Source organism: Taudactylus pleione, unplaced genomic scaffold (assembly GCF_031769625.1).
Source record: "Taudactylus pleione unplaced genomic scaffold, aTauple2 ptg001032l, whole genome shotgun sequence".
NCBI classification, from domain to species: domain Eukaryota; kingdom Metazoa; phylum Chordata; class Amphibia; order Anura; family Myobatrachidae; genus Taudactylus; species Taudactylus pleione.
In genome coordinates, this window is record NW_028285433.1 from 13,381,562 (window position 1) to 13,407,236 (window position 25,675).

Consider the following 25,675-nt stretch of genomic DNA (forward strand, 5'->3'; position numbering starts at 1 on the left):
TAGCCGGGTGCGTCCAAGTGATGCGGGGCCACGTGATCGGCCTGCTGGTGGTCCTTGACCATATGGCTGGGATCCTGCGTCCATAATTTTTTATTTTCTACCAAAATTATTTTTCCTAATAAAAAAGTTAAAGTTAGAGTTCAGTCTCATTCCTTGTCTCCAAATCTTAGATTGTTTACACTTACATAAGTAGAGTCTTGCAGCAAGTATTTGCAACTATTGTCACTAAGATTGTGTGTTGTAGATTTTTAGAAAACAGGCACATGAAACAGCTAACAGTAACAATCGGCTTGGGGGGTTTTTTTGTGTTACATTTTTTATATAGTACATTTTACATGTTCCAATTTTGGGGGCAACCTGCTTAGCCCGAGATTCCAAAGCATACTGATTGTACATAATACCTTTTGGTGTTGGTTTTGACCCAGAAAGCATATTTAAATTTTGAACAAATTGCGACATTACAGGATTAACCCTTAAGCAATTTTAACGTGGGTGAACCTGGTTACACTTGCTTGCAATGTTCAAGAAAATTTGCAAAATTACACTCTCAAAAAATGTATTCAACACATAACTAAAAAACCAAAGTGTTGGCTCACAAACAATACACACAGTGATAACAAAATGTACAACCCATCAAACACCATATGAAAAAAGTAAAGAAAAATCAAGAACTGGTTGACGAATGAGCATGCCAACATGATTCCACAAATTGGGTCCAGAATATATATCCAATGTGTCCCCATGAAGGTTTGTTTTGTGTAGCAGGAAGTAGTCATCGTTTCAGTCCCAAAGATTATGAAATCAAACAGAAGATGGGAAATAATAAACAAATTAATTAGATGGTCTCCCAAAATCCTTACCACATTGTGTCAAAGAACTTCTTTTGTGCCAATAATTACCTAAAATATCTGGCAACCACATCATCGCGTATGGCCCCCCCACATACTGACCTCCGACCAACCTCGGGGGGGCCATCCTCAGGCAAGGCATCCTCTGGCTGCATTGGGACACCACTCCTTATGGCGATGTTGTGAAATATCCCACACAGGACCACAATTTTCGAAACCATATCCGGCAAATACATGAGCTCGCCACCAGAGCGGTGGAGGCATCTGAATCGGCCTTTTAAAAGGCCGATACAGCGCTCCACCACTTGCCTGGTGGCTGTAAGTGCGGAATTAAAATTACTTTGTGGCCCTGGTGTGGGAGCCAAATAAGGTGTGAGCAGCCAGGGCGTGCAAGGGTAGCCACTGTCTCCTGTGAAAAAGAAGTGACAACATCAGGATCACTGTGTATCAAGCTTAACATTGTTATGTACTAAAGGTCTCCACTTACCCAGAAACCACGCATCACCAGCTTGTAGGTTGTTTAATTTTTGCCATATCCCTGATTGCCGGATGACGAATGAGTCATGTGCACTTCCGGGTAATTTTGCATTCAGGGACAGGATCTGGAGGGAGGCATCACATACCACCATTACATTCTGGGAGTGATAGTGTTTGCGGTTGCGAAAAATGGCCTCCAGCCATGCTGGAGGCTGAAGTTGTATGTGAGTACCATCCACAACCCCTATGATGTGTGGGAAGCCAGCTATTTGGTAAAAATTGGCCTTTGCCACACTAAGGGCACCCATATCCAAAGGCCTTTGAATAAAATGATGGAGGTGCTTGAAAAGGGCCTCCATCACTGCCCTCAGGATCCTGGAAAAGGAGGATTGGGAGATTCCCGCAACTATTCGCACCGTTGTTTGAAACGATCCTGAGGCACAGAAATGTAACACCGCCATAAATTGCGTAAGTGGTGGTATTGCTGTAGGACTGTCAATTTGCCGCTCAAGATCACTCTCTATTAATGAGAGAGTGTCTATGATGATTTGGGGCGGAAAACGGTAGCGTCTTAACACCTCATCATCGGGCATTCCAAAAAGGGTGACACGTGTTCGATATATCTGGGGCCTTGCACGCCTACGATGCCTACGCCTGGGACGAGATTGAGGTTGGTCGGCTTCCGGGAGCATGGCCACAACAATCCGACCAAGATCAATCTGAAATGGCAAGAATTGAATGTAAGGTTTTTTTGCCCCCAAAAATTAGAAAAATAACTTATCTTTACGATACAATCCAATGATGCTTACATGCCGGGGTATTGTCATGATTTTCAAAGCCTAAAATTAAAGACAAACAAACAATGCAAAAATTTAGGGTGGCCATTTAGGAATCTAAATTGGGTACAATACAAAACAGAAAAGGGGATAAACACACATTTCGGCAAAGAGCAAAACGACAGTGCGCAGACTACCACAATTTGGGCCCCAAATTCTAAAAAAATTTCTAACGGTAAATCACAACCAATTTAACTACAGAAAATAACCAGCCAAAAATGCGCTAATTAGTTCGCAATTACAATACAGAAAATAACCAGATAAAAATGCGCTAATTAGTTCGCAATTTCAATACAGAAAATAACCAGATAAAAATGCGCTAATTAGTTTGCAATTTCAATACAGAAAATAACCAGATAAAAATGCGCTAATTAGTTCGCAATTTCAATACAGAAAATAACCAGATAAAAATGCGCTAATTAGTTCGCAATTTCAATACAGAAAATAACCAGATAAAAATGCGCTAATTAGTTCGCAATTTCAATACAGAAAATAACCAGATAAAAATGCGCTAATTAGTTCATACATTTAGGAATCACAAAACCAAAGGTTAAAACTGTAAGGTCAAACAAAGTTGCGTTAAACAAAACATGAACATTTAATAAACAAGTGAAAAAACAAACTTACCAATAGAGGATATATAAGTCACCGGATAAAAAGGTCGTTGGGGCAGAGCCAAAAGAAACATACCAAAGGAGAATTGGTAAAAAATTAGCGACCAAAATTTATCAAAAAGAAGGATACACAAAGTGAACAAAAGGAAGACGGCCAAAAACTTACCAAAAAATGACACGACAAATAAAACAACCACACCAAAAAAAGCGAACGGAAAGAAAAACTCCAAAAAGACACACCGAAAAAAACGTCAAACACCGCCAAATACAATTCCCGCCAACAATCCACTCCGACCAACGTAACCTCCAACAACCAACACCCGCCACCTCGACTCGAGACGCCTAAAGCCATAAATAGTGTTTATTTTCCCGCACAAATTAAGGAGGGATCATAGGAACGCACAATCAATGATGCGGACGAAAAATAAGGACGCATGTATAAATACGTCACGACCCAAAAAAAAAGTTCTGGTGTATTTCTTGTTTGGAGGTAAGAAATGGCTACAGACCAGGGAAACAATGGCCAAGAGTCGGCCGGTAAGTTTTTCAGGCATTTCCAAACAAGGATTATTTTGAAACATAATATAGTGAAAGTTTGCAAGCTTAAATTTCTCAACGTTTAAACAAATAGGTGAGGAGGATGACATGGAAGAGGCTGCTGGGCCCAGTATTCCGGGCAAAGCAGGGAAAAAGAAAAGGCAGCCACAATTCACAAGAAAGGAGATGGAGGTTTTGGTTCAGAAGTGTGTGGACATCCTGCCACAGGCAGACAGGAATATGGGTGCAAGCCAGAAGTGGAGAATGTGGGAGGCGATAGCCAGTGCTGTCAATAGGGTGGGTGATTATGTCCGTCTAGCCCGGGATGTCAAACGCCGGTAAGTAAAAACTTGACCCCCCTAAAACAAAAACAAAAAAAAAAGCAGGAATAATGGTTACTTTTTCACCCACAGATGGCAAGACTTCAAATATCGCCTGAAACAAAAAATGGCGGACAGGGCTAGGCATGCAAGGGGGACAGGTGGGGGTCTCTCATCCCTGTGTCATTGGAGTTGAATGATTTGGAAGAGCTGGCACAGGGGTGTGTGCAGGCTGTGGAGGTGTTTGGCATGTCGAACATGGATACGGACATGCCAGACTTTGCGGCTCCTCATGTTGTCCCGGGTAAATATTGTGATGTAACCAACTCTGAAATGTTATTGTGCCAATATGTAGATTCTAATGTGACTCTTTTCTCATTTTTCACACAGAAACACAGGCGGATGAGTCTGCTCCAGAGGGGAGCCTTGGCCGCAGAATTTCTGCTGTCTCTGCAGGGGAGGAACCAGTACATCCGGCTGAGGACCCTGCAGAAGCCAGTCCAGCGCAATCCCCCTCGCAGGCAGTGGCACTCCTCACAGAACTCAATTTTAAATCGGATTTCCATACGGAGATTCTGCAGAGGATGGACGCCAGTCTGCTACGGGTGGCTGAGGCCCTGGAGCAAAATGCTGCGGCCAACGTGACCATTGGTCAGGCCCTGGCGGAAAATACCAGGGCCAACATCCGCATCGCCAATGCCCTGGAGCAGCTCGTTCGCCAGCACATGGTGGAGCCGACCTCCCTTCCTGCCGGAACATCAGGATCCTCCACCTCTGGCACAACATCAGCCAATCCTCCAAATGTGCCTAGCCCTGTGCCTAGTCCAGAGGCCACAACATCTGCCTCTGGACAGGCCAGCCCGATGACATCCTGGACCCGGTCTGGCGCCCACCCTCCCCCAGCCAAACGGGGGAAAAAACGTTGACAGCACTGGCTACTTTTCCCACACTCCTCCTGTGCTTGCCCCATATTCCTTTCTGGCCAAAACTTCCCTCTCCTTTCTTGTGAATTGTTTTTAATTTTTTGTTTTAAGTTTCCATACCTTTTATGTTTGGCCAAATTATAATTTTTATTGGAATAACACTGCCCAAAAAGTTTGGGCCAAAAATGGGCCAGAAAATGTTTTTATTTTCAAATAAATTTTTAAAAAATGTTCGACATTGTATTCTGACATTATTTTATAAATGGTTTAGAGTTAATCCTGGCCCACAAGGCAAAAACGACCTCCCAAAAAAAAAAAAAATGTTTAAAAAAAAAGGGCTCTTTAAGGAACACTTTCAAAAATTACATAAGGATGCAAATTCTCCTGACCAAAGCAAAATGGTAAAAGACACACAAACATGATGACATTATTGTTACAATAGCACAAAAACAAAATTCAAACAAAAAAAACATACCTACAAATGTACGCTAATTGATTGTGTAATCCTGAAATTAGCAGCTATGATTTCCACCTGCGTACGGTTTTGTGCTAACCAAAAAAACTCTTTTCAAAACACATTACAAGCTGGTTTTCAATTCAAAATTGATTGTTTTTCTGACAAGCCGTGATTAATCGATGAAACATCGTGAAGGCCGGGACGGAGGAGAAGGCCATCGCCAATGTGGTCGAGTAATCCAGACCCTAAGCTGTGCGAGCAGTTTGAACGTAAAGAGGATCATCCAGTGACGTATGACTTGGTACGAACGCATTTGACGTTCACATCAGATAATGTATGTACGCCCCAAAAACGCCTCGCCACACCTGCGTTTTTCCATCTCCACCCCCGTCAACGCCAAAAAACGTCCTGTTCTGTCAATCACATTTAACATGTCACTTCCTGTTCGCAATTTGACGAACGAGACAAAAAAAGCTCGCAATATGCCGTACGCACATGCGCAGTGTTACACCGACGTATGCGCGGTTTCCCAACATCGGAACGCAACGAGTGTACTGCTGTTAACGAGCGGCTTTGAATGAGGGCCTATGTTTTCAGCAGCTCTCACATTGGTGACCCTTAAGGAGGGTATCCACTACACGATTAAGTGGAACGATTGAAAGATCACAATCGTTTGATCATTCAATTGTTTGCAAATCGTTGGCAAATCATTTGCAAAAGTGTCTAAAACGACCAGCAATGCGTGTGCCCGCTGGTCTTTTAGACATCTATGATCTCTCCAACATGCTGGTCAACCTGACGATATCGTCAGGTTGAACATGTTTCCAGATGATTGATGACCCTGCACTGAACGTCTGCCCGTTCAGTGCAGGCTCATCACACAACTGACAAACGACTGCACAATTACAATGTCGTAATCGTGCAGTCGTTTTCAGATCTGGTAGTGGATACCCCCCTTTAGGATACCAAATAGTTTTAAAATTAGTAAGATTTTGAAAGGTCTTGTAAAATAAATAAATAAATGACAGCTTATGTATAATAAAATAAAGTCACAGTGTTGAGACATAAAGTAGTTACTACATAAATTGATAGCAGTATGTTTATAGCTCTTTTTGGTATATGAAAGGGTTACGTGTATATAAATGAAAAGTAAATAAACATAATAATAAACCAATACTGATAAAATACTTGCTGGTTATAGCAGCAGTGGTAGAAACTTTTAAACTCGTCCCTCTCCCTACCTGTCCCTGTTTGCAGCGACTTCAGGATCTCCTCTGCGCTATACAGTGGAGAAGCAGCCGGGTCACTCGGAGACGGGAACTCTCTTTTTCACTATTCCTGTTTAGTGATGCCCCTATCACGTTAGCTGCGTATGTTCTTCCCGGTGTCTGTGCTTCCAGAGTTGTCTGGTCACACGTCTGTGACATCAGTATTGGATGAAAGTAAATACACCTATGCTTTTCGTCACGTGTGTGACTTTTTCAAGGTTGAAAAAGTCACACACGACGAAACGTGTTGGTATATTCAGTATGTATATCATGGTAAAGTGTTGTATTATGGGACATAGAAAAAAAAAAGTATTTACTGCATGTGTAAATAGTCAGAGAGACACACTTGCCCCAGTCATTAGTCAGGTATACAACTGTCAGTGGTGCATCTATAATGGGTGCAGGTGCCCCTGTGACCAGGGGGGCCCACACCACACACCTTGCACACATTTAGTGTACTTACCTCTCTGGAGTCAGCATTGTGCCAATCATAGTAAAAATGGTGCGGCCACCATTTTTCCGGAGATTTGCATATGCACAGTACAGATATCACTGGGAATATAGCACAGCCACCATTGTCCCAGAGACAGGAGGGGGCTAGCAAGGAGGCTGCCACAGGTCCTCTCCTCTCTTAATTTACCTCTGACAACTGTATATACTTCTATCCAATGATAGCATAGAGAAGTATTGTGAGTGTGTATTACTAAAGTCCCAATTGTCACGACCAGGGTTTCTCGGCATGGCAGTCAGCGGGTGATACCTGTGGGGACGCTATGGCGAGGGGCGTCTGGCGGTGGTGCTGGTCTCTGACGGGAGCATTGGCTATGCGTGGTCCTGTGCTGGCATGTTGGCATTCTGGGCTGGTTAGGCCTGGCGGTGTTCTTGTTCTGCTCCGGCATGGGCGCTGCCATCTTGCCTCTGGCCATGTGACATAGTCGCCCTATCCTGGTGTGTCACGTGCTCTCTCTCTGGCCTGTCACGGCAGAGCACTGGGTAGTTAAGGGAGTTCAGAGCTCCCTTTCATTGCCAGTGCAACGTGTTTCTCAGCGAAAGACTGTCTCCTGTCTGTCACTACCTGGGCTTTTTCCCATTGCCTCACTACAGTGCACCTTATTACTACCCGGACTTTTATGCTGCCATTTCCATGTCTACTAAACCACTCATTAAAAGTTCCATGTTCTCTTTTAAACCTGCTTCAGTGTCTGCTCCTAATACCACCCTGGGTCCACAACAAAACCAGAACCTCACACCAATTAGCCCCAAAGTACACACATTCATCTCTCTAACATGTAAATAGTTGTGTGTGTGTGACTACTGTGTATGTGTCTCACATGTAGTCATACACACATACACAGTAGCCATACACACACAACTATTTACATGTGAGACACATACACAGTAGTCATACACACAACTATATACATGTGAGATACATGCACAGTAGCCATATACACACAACTATTTACATGTGAGATACATACACAGTAGTCATACACACACAACTATTTATATGTGAGATACATACACAGTAGTCATACACACAACTATTTACATGTGAGACACATACACAGTAGCCATACACACACAACTATTTACATGTGAGACGAATACACAGTAGTTATACACACACCTATATACATGTGAGACAAATACACAGTAGTCATACACACACAACTATTTACATGTGAGATACATGCACAGTAGCCATACACACACAACTATATACATGTGAGATACATGCACAGTAGCCATACACACACAACTATTAATATGTGAGATACATACACAGTAGTCATACACACAACTATTTACATGTGAGACACATACACAGTAGTCATACACACACAACTATTTACATGTGAGACGAATACACAGTAGTTATACACACACCTATATACATGTGAGACACATACACAGTAGTCATACACACACAACTATATACATGTGAGACAAATACACAGTATTCATACACACACAACTATTTACATGTGAGACACATACACAGTAGTCTTATACACAACTATTTACATGTGAGACATACACAGTAGTCATATACACACAACTATTTATATGTGAGATACATACACAGAAGTCATACACACACACAACTATTTACATGTGAGACACATACACAGTAGTCATACACACACAACTATTTACATGTGAGATACATACACAGTAGTCATACACACAACTATATACATGTGAGATACATACATAGTAGTCATATACACACAACTATATACATGTGAGACACATATACAGTTTTCATACACACAGCTATATACAAGTGATACGCATACACAGTAGTCATACACACACAGCTATTTATATGTGTGACACATACACAGTAGTCATACAAACACAGCTATTTATATGTGAGATACATACACAGTAGTCATACAAACACAGCTATTTATATGTGTGACACATACACAGTAGTCATACAAACACAGCTATTTATATGTGAGATACATACACAGTAGTCATATACACACAACTATGTACATGTGAGACACATACACAGTAGTCATACACATCAATCGGTAAATTTACTAAAGTGAGCGTTTTTAGAAGTGAGTTTTAAAAGTGATGTTGCCCATAGCAACCAATCAGATTCTACTTAACATTTACAGTAACTAACACCTTCTAGAAGATAATAGCTAGAATCTGATTGGTTGCTATGGGCAACATCACTACTAAAAACTCACTACTAAAAACTCTCACTTTAGTAGATTTACCCCCAAGTGTCTTTTCTTCTGTGACAATGCTGATCGATAAACAAAACATACACATTGGTGCAGAACCAGAACCTGCCGCATGTACCAACATATGTGTTTTTTTTTGCAGGAAACAAAACAAGAATAAATTCCTAAACTGGCTGCGCTCAAAATTTCGAAGAACATCTAAATAGTAAGTAACTATGTCTTAGACCCCATCAATTGATTACAATTCACCAGACTATTATATGCACATGTACAATAATAATAAATGATTTACAGTGGTGAAGACGTATTGAGGGAAATGTAATAGGACCTGATTATGCAATTGTGCTCCTTTCCTTGTCATCCATATTGGATAACACTTCATTACCCTTGGGGTATGGAGGGTGCTAGTGCTGGACCCAGGAACAACTACACAACAGCTTGTTGGTATATGCCCTCTCTGAAAAGCATTGGCAAAACTGGGGGAGGGGTCGAGCATGGCACGTACCCTGGGCTCCATCGGACTGGCCACAGTCCAGGACAGTGATTTTAAGTCAGTGTAGTGTGGACCACAAAGAGTACACAGTAACAAACACTACACTCGTACTGTCTGGTGGCAGTGTGTTTGTTTTGGCAGCCAATGAGAGTCACACAGACTCTCATTGGCTGCTGCACCCACTACCGGAGCTGAGCTGGAGCTCAGTCATGTGCTCCACCTTCCAGCTCCCACAGTGAGTGATGGGAAAGATGTCATTACGTCTCTCCCATAGTGCTGAGTGGGAGGAGCGGGGATTCAGGTAAGTTTTTTTTTTGTGTGCGTGTCTTTAATATATATATATCCCGTGATGTGGGTTGCGGGCTTAAATGCATTGATCAATCCATGAACCAAATCCCCATTATTTATTTATACATCATTGTGAGTGTTTAAACATGGTGAGTGCTGGGTTTTTCTGATTTTATATATATATATATAATGGGCACTGTATAGGGGAGACTACTGGGACCACTATATAGGGGGGACCACTATATAGGGGGGACCACTACTGGGGGCACTGCATATAGGGGGGACTACTACTGGGGGTGCTGCATAGGGGGGACCCCTACTGGGGGACTGTATAAAAGGCACTACATAGGAGGGGACCACTACTGGGGGCACTGTATAAGGGGCACTACATGGGGTACTGCATAAGGGGCAATGCTACTGGGGACATTGCATTGCATAAGGGGCACTACTACAGTGGGCATTGTAAGGGGCATTACTACTGAGGCATTAAGGTGCACATGAAATGGAAAGGAATGTTCCTAGAGTGTCAGGAAACGGTGGGGAGTCATGTTGACACGCCCCCATTTTTCAGTGGCCACACCCATTGTGGATTGTGGCTTTTCTTAACTTGCCCTGGCCTCCAAATACCCTAGTTATGCCACTGCTGCAAAATACTCATTTTGACCAAGGATGGGAAGTCCATGTATCACACACCATCATGACTATTGGTGTCACTGGTTTGCTTTCAGCAGGGAGCCCTGGTGATGTAATCACTGCACTGTTTACATTAACAGCCCACCAATAACCAAAAGGAGCATCATGTGGTGTGCACCCTGTCACTGCAGAGGAGCTGGCATTTTGGTGTCACCCCTCTACAAAAGTGAAAATGTTAAATGATAATAAACTCCATAATCATTCTTATTAAAGTTGAGTCTAAATTAGGGATGGCCATCGACCGTTGATAGTTAACTACCATCGATGGTTAACTTCCGATAGTCGATGGTTTTGTCAATGATGGCAAAGATCCAGTGGTTCGCTGCCATCTATAGCTGACTAGGACCTGATGAGTTCTTTCTATCTCAGACGACTGGAATTTAGCCTCCCAGTGGTCTGCTAAGACCCACCCACAATTCTGATTGGCTTGCGACACGCCATGCCTTCCGGTGGCATTGCAAACTATCAACAGTAACATTGATGGAGCAAAACCATCTATGGGGAAATCACCGATGAAATGCTCGATGATAACCACTAACGGCCAGCCCACTGATGGGCATCCCTTGTCTGAATTCCCATGCCCAGCAACCCAGGAGGAAACCTCACCATACACAGGATGGGATGTACTAAACTGAAAAATTCTGTGGGTTTTGGGCATTTTACTGCATTTCTCATATATTGTATGTATTCCGGTGCTTCGGCTTGTTACCCTAATAGAAGGCTATGGGCCTCTTTTTGGGATGCCCCCTGAGAGGCATGCGCGTCGTAAACCCAGAAATCCCTCTATCACAAAGAACAGCACTTACCGATTTTCTAGGTACATATCGGCTAGTTGTCATCGCATCGCTGGATTTGATGTAGGTAGCCCAGCAACCATTTCATGCCGGGATTCCAATGTCCATCTCTAGCTAAGTCTGTCTGTGGGCGTTATGGCATGTGTTTACATAATGAGCCATGACTGATTATTGTTAACATGTCCACAGACAGCGCAGCCTCAATGGCCAAGCGCTACTTTGTTCTCTTCTCTATTTACAACAAAATGGCCACCAGAGCAGAGGGGACTTTGTGCATGCACGCACACCAGCCTCAAAGCTCTTGGCGCATGGACACGGTGGCGGTGCCAGTGATGTAAGAAGCTGAGAAACATGACAGCGGGGGCAGCAATGGCTCTTATCAGGAGATCAGGAAGCGTATCACGCCACCCAGTGGAGCCGCATTGTCCGAATTCCGTGATGGCACTAAAGTCAGTAGGCGCAACATCCGGGACGCCCACCTGCAGTGTCTCCATGCTTGCCCCCTCCATCCCCTTACTCCAGCTGCTGCTCATATGATGCAGAGGTAGCAGGATGACATCATGTATGGCTGGGGTCAGAGCAAGGCACAGGGATCAGTGCAGGACTTAATCTCTGGACTCTGGTACTAAGCTGACACAGCTCCTCTCCCCCTGCTGCCAGGATAGCTGCTAGTGCTGCCGGTCACAGGAGGAGACAGACTGTGGCATTAGCCTAGTACAGCAGGTTACACTGAGGCACTCTACTGCCCTGAGTGCAGGGAAATGAGGGAACCCTATAACAGCGCCACCTATTGCAGCAGCCATTGCTGAGTCACTGGCTTAGTCTAAGGAAGGGAAGTTAGTGGATGTAGGAAGGAAGGGGAAGTGGATACTAGCTCTAAGCCTTAAGGCCCGATTCAGACCCAATCGCAAGGCTGCGTTCTCACGCTGCTGGTCGATTGTCACCGTCTGCGCATGCTTATGCATCGCAGTGCGCGTGCGTGAGCCTCTCATAGCGATCGGGAAGTGATCGCTCAGAACACATAGACGGCCCGCTAGGTTGAGTGACAGAATGTGCCGGGTGGTAGCGGGAAGGACCAGGAAAAACGGGGGAGTGGATGTGCGAACGCAGGTATTTCTGAGCATCAAAACAGCGTTCTTTGGGCATGCATAATTAAAGTGAAGTGACATTGTACACATCACCTGGCTATTTTTTTTACTGCAGCACTCGCAGTGCTTGCGGAAGGGTAGGGTCTGCCACAAGCACTGCATATGCCTCCGATGGTTCTCGATGTTACAGATGGTTTAATACACTTCCTGGAGATGACGTGCTGAGAAGGGAAAGGGGGCGGCATTAGACTGGCTTGTGATCGCACAGCCGCCGCACGCTATGACATAGAGGGTGCCCTTAAGCCACCCCGTGCGATCGTGAGATTTGCATACCTGGCCCCTGACGGCTGCGTGCAAACGCAGCTTAGCGACTGGGTCTGAATCGGGCCCTTAGAGCTGACAGCGAGTCTCTAGTATCCACTACCCCTTCCTTTCTACATCCACTAATCCCCTCATCCTTTATTCACTGCCCCCTCTGTCTTCCATTTTTCTTCATCCATTGGTCCCCCATCCTTCCTTCTTCCACTGCACCCCCTGTCATACATCTATTGGCCTCCCCTTCCTCCCTGCATTCACTAGTCCCCACCTTCCTCCCTGTGTTCGCTGGTTCCCTCCTTCCTCCCTGCATTCACTGGTTCCCCCTTTTCTTCCCTGTATTCACTGGTTCACCCCCTTCCTCCCTGCGTTCACTGGCTCCCCCCTTCCTCCCTCCGTTCACAGGTTCCCCCCTTCCTCCCTGCGTTCGCTGGTTCCCCCCCTTCCTCTCTTTTTGTGTTCACTGGTTCCCCCCTTCCTCTCTTTTTACATTCACTGGATCCCCCCCTTCCATTCTTCCTGCATTCACTGGTCCACCCCTCTCTTCCTTCCTGTCATCACTGGTTACCTTCTTTCTTCCTCCACCCACTATTCAGGTGGAGGGGAGTGGGATTAATGTATGGATATTGGAATTGTCTGTTATGCAAACTGGTTCTTGGAGCTCATTGCAGGAAAAGTTGACAGAACCAGCAACATATTATTATGCACCTTTTGGTGCCTGCATCCTGCAGCATTTTTATTCTCAGCTACTACCACATGGATTTTCTAGTGTTAATTTGGCAGAATCAGTGAATCATTCTTATTTCTGATGTTTGAGCCCCATGTGTCTGCATATAGATGACGTGAGGATACCTAGCTGTCCCCTAAAATGGGGGGGAGGGGGAAGGGGCATTCAAACAGCAGGCAGACTACCCAGGGCCATAACTAGGGGTGTGCGAGCAGTGCACCAGCGCAGAGCTCTGTGGGCGGCACCGCTGGTCACTCATGGTCCCTGCATTTGCCTAGCAGGGCGCCCCTCATGTCATGTGGAGGGGGCGTTGCCTGCATCGGGCACCAGTAAATATAGTTAAGGTGCTGAGATTACCTGCCATCTATGACCTTACTTTGACAAAAAACAGTTCCTATATACAGTTATCATTTGAGCAATAGTTGAATCGTTATTAATGGAAGATATGTTCTACTCTACAATGCCCTAACATGCCTATAATCTCTATAGGAGACATAATTAAGAACAATCATTTCCTCTTCTGAAAGTGGCATTACATGGGTAACTCACACTTGTCTTTTTCTACAGGCTGCATTTATCGATCAGCCGTTACTGCATGATGACAAGTGCACAGTGATTGGTAACATCTTGAACCGAGTGAAAACATCTTGAACCGAGTGAAAACATCTTGAACAGTGTGAAAACATCTTGAACAGTGTGAAAACATCTTGAACCGTGTGAAAACATCTTGAACCGAGTGAAAACATCTTGAACCGTGGGAAAACATCTTGAACCATGGGAAAACATCTTGAACAGAGTGAAAACATCTTGAACCGTGGGAAAACATCTTGAACCGAGTGAAAACATCTTGAACCGTGGGAATACATCTTGAACCGTGGGAAAACATCTTGAACCGAGTGAAAACATCCTGAACCGAGTGAAAACATCTTGAACAGTTTGATAACATCTTGAACCGAGTGAAAACATATTGAACCGAGTGAAAACATCTTGAACCATGGGAAAACATCTTCAACAGTGTGAAAACATCTTGAACCGTGGGAAAACATCTTGAACCGTGTGAAAACATCTTGAACCGAGTGAAAACATCTTGAACAGTGTGATAACAAACATCTTGAACAGTGTGATAACATCTTGAACCGTGTGAAAACATCTTGAACTGAGTGAAAACATCTTGAACCGTGGGAAAACATCTTGAACCGAGTGAAACATCTTGAACCGTGGGAAAACATCTTGAACCGTGGGAAAACATCCTGAACCGAGTGAAAACATCCTGAACCGAGTGAAAACATCTTGAACCGAGTGAAAACATCTTGAACCGAGTGAAAACATCTTGAACCGTGGGAAAACATCTTGAACAGTGTGAAAACATCTTGAACCGTGGGAAAACATCTTGAACCGTGGGAAAACATCTTGAACCGAGTGAAAACATCTTGAACAGTGTGAAAACATCTTGAACAGAGAAGAGAATATGGAGTTAATAATTGGCAAAAAGTGCAAATTGCCTGTCTGGGAGACTATTGTGCATAGCATGGGAGAACGTGAAGTTGGAGAATTTCTGTGTGACACTCTGGTATGTATTGATGAAAACAAATAACAATTGAAAATGAACTGGAAATGTATGTCTGCTTTGATACTATACATTATATTGAAATGTAAGATCAATTTTAAAAAAATTGCTTTATTGTTGGCTTTGTAATGGGAGAACATGGCACAGCTAGGTTCTGTTACATAAGTAGCTATGGATAAGGAGCATAAAGTAGAACGTTTTTTAACATGTGGGAAAGTATATTTCTACACTTGGCTTACATAGCACTTCTTGTTATTTATTGCGAATAATCGACAATGATCCGCTCATTGATTTCTATTCAAACTCTGTTTAAAGACGGAGGGTGTGGGGTTCTTCGGGGGGGGGGGGGGAGGAGAGACTTGTTTTTCTTGTTTATTTTTATTTATTTCATTGTTTTGATGTGTATTTCTTTTATTTAAGTTACAAACCTATATGGCATCACCCCTTCCTGTTTAAAATCATAGTAAAGAATATTTATTAAATTATATCATGTATTCAAGAGCAGCACTAAGCACCATGGGCTCCATTTAGGGGGTTGAGCAAATCCTCGTGATCACTGATTTATGGGGGGTGGAGGTATGGGGTCTTCTGCCATTCCCAGAAACAGGCTGTGTCCGCCCCGTTTTCCAGGAGTGGCCAGCCCAGGAACTGCATGGACGTACGCAGTCTTCGGGGCTCGCATGCTGACCAGGCAGAGTAAGCTGAGGCTTACAGACTATGAACGAACAGGTACATTTGCACACAATGAGAAACTATGCATTGACAACTGTTTTGCACTTTCATTAATGACCTTTATTGATTACAAAATATCTCTTTGGTATAAAGTAGAAGATGATCCAGTATGAAATCTGAGTTGCTACAATGTACTCCAGAACTCTTGTTTTTCTCATTTGATGCAAATTTAAAACTCCATATTACCAGACTGCGCTGCATCTTTTCTCACTACTACCATATTGATATTTCTGTACCCTGACAGCTACTGTATCTGGCACAGAACCTGACCTGGCTTACTGCCTCGCTCCCAGCTAACCAAGTACACAACTTTAATGAAATGCTTTATCACGACTTCCCCACCAGACAACAATCTTTACAGGTGCTACATTCACTTACATGTGCCCACAATTCATAACATACCTTGTTCCTTTTCAATGGTTACCGTATTATTATAAGTTGTAACTACAGTGTACATTTGGCAGTCCCATAAAACCTGTCAGAAATGTGTCTTTGTGGATTGGCTAATCCCATTTCAGGCTTTGCAGCATTTTCAGGGCATATTCCAGTCTCTGAATTATGACTGGAGGACAACTGGTTTGCAGTGCTGACAGGGGCACTGTACAGCTCTGTCTGTCTTGGTCAATGAAACTCAGTAGATAACACTGCTGTCCTCTGCTTAAGATGATCTTTGTGCGGTCATGGTAAAAATTCACCTACCAATGAAGATAAATTATATAGCACATTAATATTAGGGGTCATATGCAAATAATAACTGAATGCCCTGTGTACTGCCGCTACTTCCCAGTGATGCTATTACTTGTGAATCTGATGTGGTTCCCAGAAAGCCACATGCAATATGCAATTTTTTTAAAAATGGCACAAAATCAAGCTATGTAGACTACTTTGTATAACTAGCTTGATTTTCCCATATCTAGATATTCTATCAAAATCATCAGAGATGATGTGTATAGTGGGCAGACTAGATGGGCCAAGTGGTTCTTATCTGCCGTCAAACTCTGTTTCTATAGTATGTGAATTGCATAAAGAACTTGTTTCCGCTAAGGAAATAATGACCTATATTTCATACCTATATTCTAGTGGCATCCAGGCAACAGTGTAAATATTCATGAACTGCATTGACTAGACCTACTTACCTGTTACTGAATAACATGAGCAGAGCCTGGTCTGTCTTCAGGAAGTGCAGGAGGCACAAAGTCCTGACGTTGGGGCTTGGTGCTGCATGGAGATCTCCACCCTGTAAGCAGAGTTTCCAGTTTAATATGTATTATGGAAGGGACTGTAGACATGACATGTAGCCATTCATTTATCGGAATCAGTCTGTTTAGCCGCTGGTTCAAATCTCGATACAGGAGATCCCAACGCCATCTGGTGAGTACTCCTCTCCCCCCCATAGAGGCGCCTAACCCTAAAACTCCTGAGGGTGCCTAACCATAACTCCCCCCTGAGGGTGCCTAACCCTAACCCCGGGGGAATGCCTAAACCTAACCCCCCCCTTCCCGCACCCTAACCTAATTCTCACCGGGGGAATGCCTAACCCTAACCTTCCCCCCCAAAACCTAACCCCACCCCTGCAGCTAACGCTAAAGACGCCCCGGACTCACCTCGTTCGGGTTGTCGTCCTTCGGCGTTTTGCCGTCGGGATTCAGATAGGCGTCGGTATTTTGATGCCTATGAAGTCCCCCGTCGGGCTTGTCGTGTCGGGATATAGACCGGCGGCATTTAGTCCGCCAGTCTATAAACGGCATCCCCATTTATCGTGTTATGTAAAGGGTGACAGCATTGATATAGTGAATAGCTTAATATTTACTCTAATTAAGTATCTAGCCTCTGCTGGTTACATAGGGACATGCAGAATAGAATTATACTTCAGAGTAGAAAATAGAGGTAAGTTGTTTAGGTGTGTCATGCCATCAGTTTAACAAACCTATTGTATTGGATCTTCTCACATCATCACTGACATATACTTGTTAAGGTGCATACACACGGGACGATTTGCTCCATGAATGAAATTGTCCCGTGTGTTCCCGGCAGGGGTATGCTCAGTGTCGATAATGACACTGAGCAGAAACACTGAATGAAGTCAAGAACGATTTTCGTTCCATCCTGGGATACCTTTCTCATCCCCGAACAGTTCAACCTGACATTATCGTCAGGTTGGACGGGAGGTTTGGGCGATGAACAATAACTACCAACTACAAATGGGAGCGCGCATTGGTAGTTATCGTTCATCGTTTTGGGGCAGAAGCTGAACAATTTTTTGACAACTGAACGATAACGACATCGTTATCATTCAATCGTCCAAAAAAATCGCTGCGTGTGTACACACCTTTACTCATACTTCTCATACAATGTGGAATAAAATAAAAATGTTACACAAACAACATGCTTCTCCTATGGCTGCTAAGTCCTCACCTCCAAGATAATTTCCTGCATGTACTCAGAGAAGAACCTCAGTATCTTCATCTTTAAGGTGCATACACATGGGATGATTCGCTCCATGAAATAAATAGTCCCGTGTGTCCCCGGCAGGGGTGTGCTCAGTGTTGTTAATGACACTGAGCAGAAACACTGAACGAAATCAAGAACGATTTTCGTTCAGTGCCAGGCTCCCTCCCTCATCCCCGAACATGTTCAACCTGACATTATTGTCAGGTTGGACGGGAGATTCGGACAATGAACAATAACTACAAACAGGAGTGCGCATTGGAAGTTATCGTTCATCGTTTTGTGGCAGAAACTGAACGATTTTTTTGACGATTGAAAGATAACGACATCATTATCGTTCAATCGCCCAAAAAAATCACTGCGTGTGTACGCACCATTACTCATACAATGTGGAATAAAATAAAAATGTTACACAAACAACATGCTTCTCCTATGGCTGCTAAGTCCTCACCTCCAAGATATTTTCCTGCATGTACTCAGAGAAGAACCTCAATATCTTCATCTTTACATCCAACTTGCAGGGCGGACTCCATTCAGGGAATGTAATGTGCTCGTATAAGCTAGTAGAATAACAAACTTTTCTGAAAGAAAGAGAGTGAAAGGATACATCTTAGCCACGCTGAAACCAAGTCAGAAACAATGGCAGTATATTGTTATACTTACTGCAAATGGGGGGGGAGAATAGTGTGTGTTCCGTCACTCAGAAGCACTCCGGTACAGTTGTCTGACAGCTGGTAACCAAAGCCATATTTATTAGAGTAATCCACCCACTTGGTCACCCACAGGATGGGGCAAGTTACCTTGTCTCTGGGATCCAATTCACCTGCTTGATGGAAAATGAGAAATCAAAACTAGCAGAAGAAGATAAATATATTCATTATTTAATATTATTTTACAGGTCAGAGGATGAGACCACCACCTCAGCTCAAGCAGCAAATCTTTGTTGGAATATGTCCTATTATAGCCCTTTACAAAATCCCATTTGCATAGTGCAAGGGATGAATTTCTTTTCTATGAAATCTCATTTCCTGGTGCCCAAAGATGTGTTGGCGTTTGATCTTATGAGCAGGCATTGTGACAGAAAAAGCCACACATGGCTCCATTGCGCATATATTGGCCACTGAAAATGTTCAAAAGACTTTTCGCTAATGTGATAAAACAGCGCCCTGGTCCAAAGTGATAGTGTTACATTACAATACACACAAGCAAATGGCCTAATAGGCCTTCCAACCAGATGGGTGATGTAAGTTCAGCATTGTTTTGCACTAGAAGTGATGCCGGACTTCACTTACTATGTGTAAATGGCAAAGGCCCATCAGGAGAGAAGTAGTCTGTAGCTGGCATCAGCACTGATGCATTGTGAGCGATAGCTCTTCCTCAAGGCTGTGACACAATGCTGAACTTATATCATCTATCTGGTACAAAGGCCTATTTGGCCATTTAGAACCTTATTTGTACTACTACTGCTCTATGTTTGAGCTTTTATCACATGTTTTTAGTATTGAATATCCAGAATATGTCTGTAAAATGTTTTATTAGTAATTGATCCGTTTTTATATTCTCTTTTGAGCTAATTATTCTGGGATAAAACTTACTCAGATTTATCTCTGAATATACTGTATTTTCTTTATTTGTTAGATTTTAGAATTAGCTATTTATTACGTATAGTATCACACTATATTATTATTGACTTCTCTTTTATGTTTGGAAACGCCTCTTTATTATTGAGAGAAACTATGCCACAAGAGAAGTATATGTACTCTTTCCTCACTCCCCTGTTTTAGCGCTAAGGGCTTTCATACTATTTCTATTGCTTTCACCTGGTATGATGTTGCAGAGACAGTTCTCTGATATAAGTGTGACATCTTCCACCACTCTCTCCATGACGGTCAATGTCTGCACTGCAAGAAAAGAATAGCACATAGAGCAAAGCCTGAGCTTCTGACAGAGCATGCCAGAGCAAAGTGTTAAAACGTAGCATGCTACAAAGTTATCAAAATGGGAAATGTAATTGAATGTGGACATGGTGGAAGTAATCAGTTTTCCAATTGCTCTTTAATAAAAAATCTTAATTGTTCATGATCCATTCTTATTCCTAGTGTTGATTGTACCAAAACTTATTGCAGGTGTTATTGAAGGTGCAGGCAGCATATCTCAAAGCCATCACGTGATACTGTATCTTAGTCTGCTCAGGAGCTATTTCTTTGGTACACACCTAACTCATACCATAATGACGAATGCATATAATGGAAAATGAGGATTGTATCCATGTACTAATAATAATTGATTATAAATAATCTGTCATTGTCAGGTAGCAGCCAATGGCCTCCAGCACTTGCCACAGAGCTTCTCTCTGGACATTAGCATAGCACCATAAAGGAGTTGCCAAGAGTATGGTCATAATAAGAATGGGGACTGTCCAAGGTAGATGCCCTGCAATCTCTGTGGATTGGCCAGACACATCTACAGAGATGGTACCTAATGGATTAAGAAGGGTACTGCTGAGAGGATGACTTATTCACACTGATAACATAGGAGACTATAGTAAAGGACAAGCCAAGGAGGGTAAGAAAACTGATATTCCCCTTAGCTTTCGCCTGCCCAACCTACATCATTATATCTATTTCACTTCTCACCAAAACCACCCTATGCACACAATGAGATGTGAGGTAGCGTTATCAAGAACATTCTATAAAATGATAGGTAGAAGCAAGATGGCGAAAGCAATGCAGTAACAAATAGCTGTAATCTTAGATTATCAAAAATATAGTAGGGAAAGGTTTAAAACATGACACTTAGAAATACATGAGGAGAATAATTGATGGTATGCAGGATTGGATATCTAGGTACTTGATGCATACCATTTCAGCTTTACAATCAGCTTAGTAGGAAACATTCTTGATTTCAGTGTTGTCAGAAAAATGCAATATATGATGTAATGTGTATTTACACCATAAATGGTATGTTGTGTATTGTGTTCTAATGTCTGGATGCTATATATATGTGGGTGCATTACATTTCTGACTGGCCTATTTTTATACCTGTTGTTCATACATTTTATGTAAATAAAGTAATTTTCTATTAAAAATGAACAAACATATGCACATTTCTCTGTAACCAAACTTGATACCTTACACATTGCTTACAGTAACTTGCACAGTAGGAGATGAGATACAACTGTGACTCTGTATAATGAAGTATATATAGCCAGCATGGTGTCATACAAGGCACTATTAGCATTATCCCACTGGTAAAACTGGCGCTCACTCTGGGAGGCCGACCTGCTCCTGTGGCTCATTCTTCCTTTCATGAGAATGTACAAAGATTCATGACCAGGTCTTGTTGTAACATCTCCTTTTTTTCTCCCTGACAAAAGACGCACAAGAGGTCTCTCCAAATGTGGAAAACTATGCCTGTAGCACATGCCGTCTCCAGCTACCCTCTTCTTCATACCTCACACATCTTATCTGTACTGAGAGACATCAGACTCTGCGTTGGGACAATCATGGAGCTATTATGTCCCCCTGCTTCTGGAAACTCTGAGAAAGCATACAGATACATAGAGATTAATGAGGGCAAACACAAAGGATGGTTTTATCCAAATGTGATATTATGGCGTTGTATAATGTTATTATGATATATTTAGCAATGTTGTTAATTAGCAGGGAATGCATTAGTTTGATTATATTTGCTCCCTCCTTACTATAATATATTTAATGACCTGCACATATCACTGTATCAATTGTTATCTTTGGAAAGCATTTGATAATGAGACCTGAACTATACAATAAAACTCTAATACATTTTAATAACTTTTCAGTAGTGCATAAATGTTAAGAGCTGAATAACTATACAATATATGTATTTTTTAAGTCAACCTTATAACGGATGAGAATTTTTTACTATATAATTGTGCTTAGGACAAACACATACATAGGCTAAGAACTACAGTAGTTTATTTATCTGATTGGTTAATTACCAGACAACTGCAGGTTGTTGTACTATTTCCCCCACCTCTTGGAGTGTTGCCCCCTCCATCAAAAAAAGAGCAAGTTTGTTATATAATGCTCCAAGTGAATTATGAGGAAATATTAGAATTGATCATTATTATTCATTATACAGAGAGGGCAAAGGTACTATTAATATAAACACTGTATGCTATAAAAAGAATGCCAGTTGCACTAACATTTCTAGCATAGCACAAGCATTTGCACAAGATGAAGTTAGTATGCTTAGCTATGTATAGCTGGAAGCTGACAAGTTATATACCTGTGCATAAGGATCTGTATAATACTCCTCTATATAAAACTTTAGCTGCCTTTCTGAAGAATCTGGTGAGGTGGATGGAAAGTGACAGGGTGGGAGCTGTGTGGCAGGTGGTAGATGAGAGCTTCTCGGGAGTGATTTCCTGAATACAAGAAAAGACTCAGTGATGATAAAAGACTCATTTTATGCTTGTCCTATGGCGTTCTATTAGGTTACATACAACTTAGTAAATACATCCCATTGCACAGTGCAGCATTTACATGTAGTTGCTTATGACAGCCCTCCAAATATGTACTGTAAGGGGTATATTTACTAAAGTATGGATTTATACAAGAGGAGATGCTGCACATAGCAACCAATGAAATTCTATTTATCATTTATCTAGCACCTTCTAGAAGATAATAGCTAGAATCTGATTGGTTGCTATGGGCAACACCTAAACTTGTATAAATCCCCACTTAGGATAGTGAATATACCCCTATCTCAGTACACCAGTGAGACCGTTCTATACCTGGGTGAAGAAATCATGGGCCAGGATTTCCTCTATACATGGCCTATTGGTGGGGCAGCTCACAAGTAAAGAGATGATTAGTCTTCTGCCATTAGATGATATGTAAGATAGTACAGGAAAGAATCCTTCTCGGATGAAGTAATACATCTCTTTCTGTGACTGGGCTCTGAAAGGAGAATATCCACACAGCATTGTGTACCTGAATGTGAGAGAGTGGAGCTGTAACTTCCCATAGCTTAGTATTGTGTAAGTACAACAGCACATACCCCCTCGCAGAGTCTGCACTCTATACAGAAACAACATAAGTCACCTGTGTACCAAATCCCATATTGGGTTGGTGTCAGATCTGTGTTTTGTAACCAGCAGTGTCAGTAAAAAGCAGCAAATATCTATTGATCATCCCTATCACTACAGTCTATGGCATATGCTATTTGCTGGACCTCTAATGTTTCCAAAGCTTCTATAGCTTACTAAGGTTATATGTTGTGTTTTCCCCTAACAGATAAAACTGCTGAAGGTCCAGGACCACTGAAATGAATTATAAATGCTGCAGCCTATCAAACACAAGCTGTAAAAGAAAAAGCTGTTAAAAATGACTAAAGTACGGTGTGAAGTAACAATGTGTCCCCTAGCTGATCCAACACACACAAACACATGACAATGCTGCTAAAGAGGTTTGTAAGCAGCACAAGCACACAACTTCTAACACACAAGTGTGAGGCCACCACGAGAATGAAATATGATGCTACTACTGTATTTCCATAAATATAGCTATAAGTGGGAATGCCGAATGCTTTATTTCATATATCACAAAGGTCCTGATTCAGAGCTACACGCAATGCTGAAGGTCACATACCTGAGCAACTTTTGATGCTGCGCGTGTGCGAATATCCCTGATATCTCCTATGGTACTTGTGTTACACACACTGGGCCTGATTCAGAGATGGATGCTAATGCGATTTTCATGCAGATCGAGTGATTGTTTGCTATCGCACATGCGTATAAGCCGCACTGTGAGTGACAGGCTGTCAGCGTTTGGGGGTGGTGACGGGGGGTGGTCTGAGAAACGCAGGCATCTGTCCGTGTAAACGCCGCTACATGGGCGTGCATAAATTATCCACTGCGAGTGTATACGCAGCTCTACATGTCTGAAGAGCTCCCAAGGCAGCGGCTGGTCAGACCTGCCGCAAGGCCAAGATGGCTGCTCGATGTGCATCAATGTCACCAATATTTACGTAGGTATGCGTCGTTGCACGCAGGTGAGAAGGCAGCAGTGGGCGTCTATGCTCAGATGATCTTTGCAGACATTAGCATATTGTCACAGCTGCAATCGTACGAGAACGCTGCTGCAATCACATTAGTGTCCATCTCTGAATCAGGCCCAGTGTTCACACAAAGGTGCTGTTGCTAATAGCTATGGTATCAGAAGTGTCGTGGGGCGTTCCTGGGTGGTAGCTTAGAGCACGCACGGAGATGGTCTATCTTATAGACGTGTTATAGGAGTGTTGTGAAAGTGGTTGCGCACATAGGCGCTCAAGTAGATGACCATACTCAGACGGAGAACCTGCACCTGTCATACCGAATGTGCACGTTTCCATGGTAAAAGATGCACCAATCTACAGACTCTGACAGTGGGTGTCTCAGTCCTTGCACCTTCATACTCATGGATGTACACCAGGAAAGGGCTTTGTGGTGGTATTTACATAAAGTCGCAGATGAGCAGCGCCAATAGACACAGTAGCAGCTGTGCACACTCCTGTATCAGCCCCAAAGTGTGGAAACTTGCAGTGCAGAAGTGGATGTTTGCAACTCATTATTTATTTATTTATTTATTTGTTTAATCTTCATGCTTTAAGGAGTGCTGATCCTGATTTCTATCAAAGGTTAAGGCTACTTTCTGTACAATAAATAGCATTTTGGTACTGCAAAACAGACTTTAGACACAAAGGTGTTATGATTTGAATGTTATGCTTTTAGAAGGGGAGATATTGCCCATAGCAACCAATCAGATTCTACCTATTATCTTCTAGAAGGTGCTAGTTAAATGTTAAGTAGAATCTGGTTGCTATGGGCAACATCTCCATTTCTAAAAACTCTCACTTTAGTAAATATACCCCTTAATGTACTGTAAGTGACTAGACCTGCACTCACACACTTGTAACAAAAGTCTGCTTTACTCACTTCTCATAACCAGTAACGCTCAGCCATTCATAAATGTTCATAAGTCTTAACCCTCTGCTGTTTACAAGCATTCATGCCCATAGACTAATGTCAGTCTACAAGAAATGTCATTTAATGCAGATTGTCCAAAACATTAAGTAAGCTTTACAGCAGCTATAAAAGATATCTATGGGAGCGCTCATTAAGCATTTAATACACTGTGCTCTTGGGAAGCCTTGAGAACATGCTCCTAAGTTTGGACAAAGTATAAGATTTTGGCTTCCAATAGGCCTTTTTTTCAATGCCCATGTGACTAATAAGATCTTTGAACAATGTCTATGGATATGATATTCATATGCTGGTTGGTATCCTATTTAATAGTAAGTGCTGGCTACCTGGCGCTACAAGTAGACAAAGGACATCATCAAACATTATGTTGTTAGTGCAGGAAGAAGAAACTGATTGGTTGACATTCGTGAAGCATAGTGGTTTTATCCAAAGGAGCACAATAGAATTAATTAACTAATTAAAAAAGTAGATCTTTAAGGGCAAAAAGAGCCCAAAGGCATTTCAGACATTGCACCGTCAAATATCTATATAATTAC

The 25,675-nt window shown here is 42.5% G+C and overlaps 1 pseudogene; it reads right to left on the reverse strand.

Moving 5' to 3' along the window:
• Positions 1–16,163: 16,163 nt before the first annotated feature.
• The window catches only part of LOC148454105 (serine/threonine-protein kinase PLK2-like), a 32,425-nt pseudogene continuing 22,913 nt past the window's right edge, over positions 16,164–25,675 (reverse strand).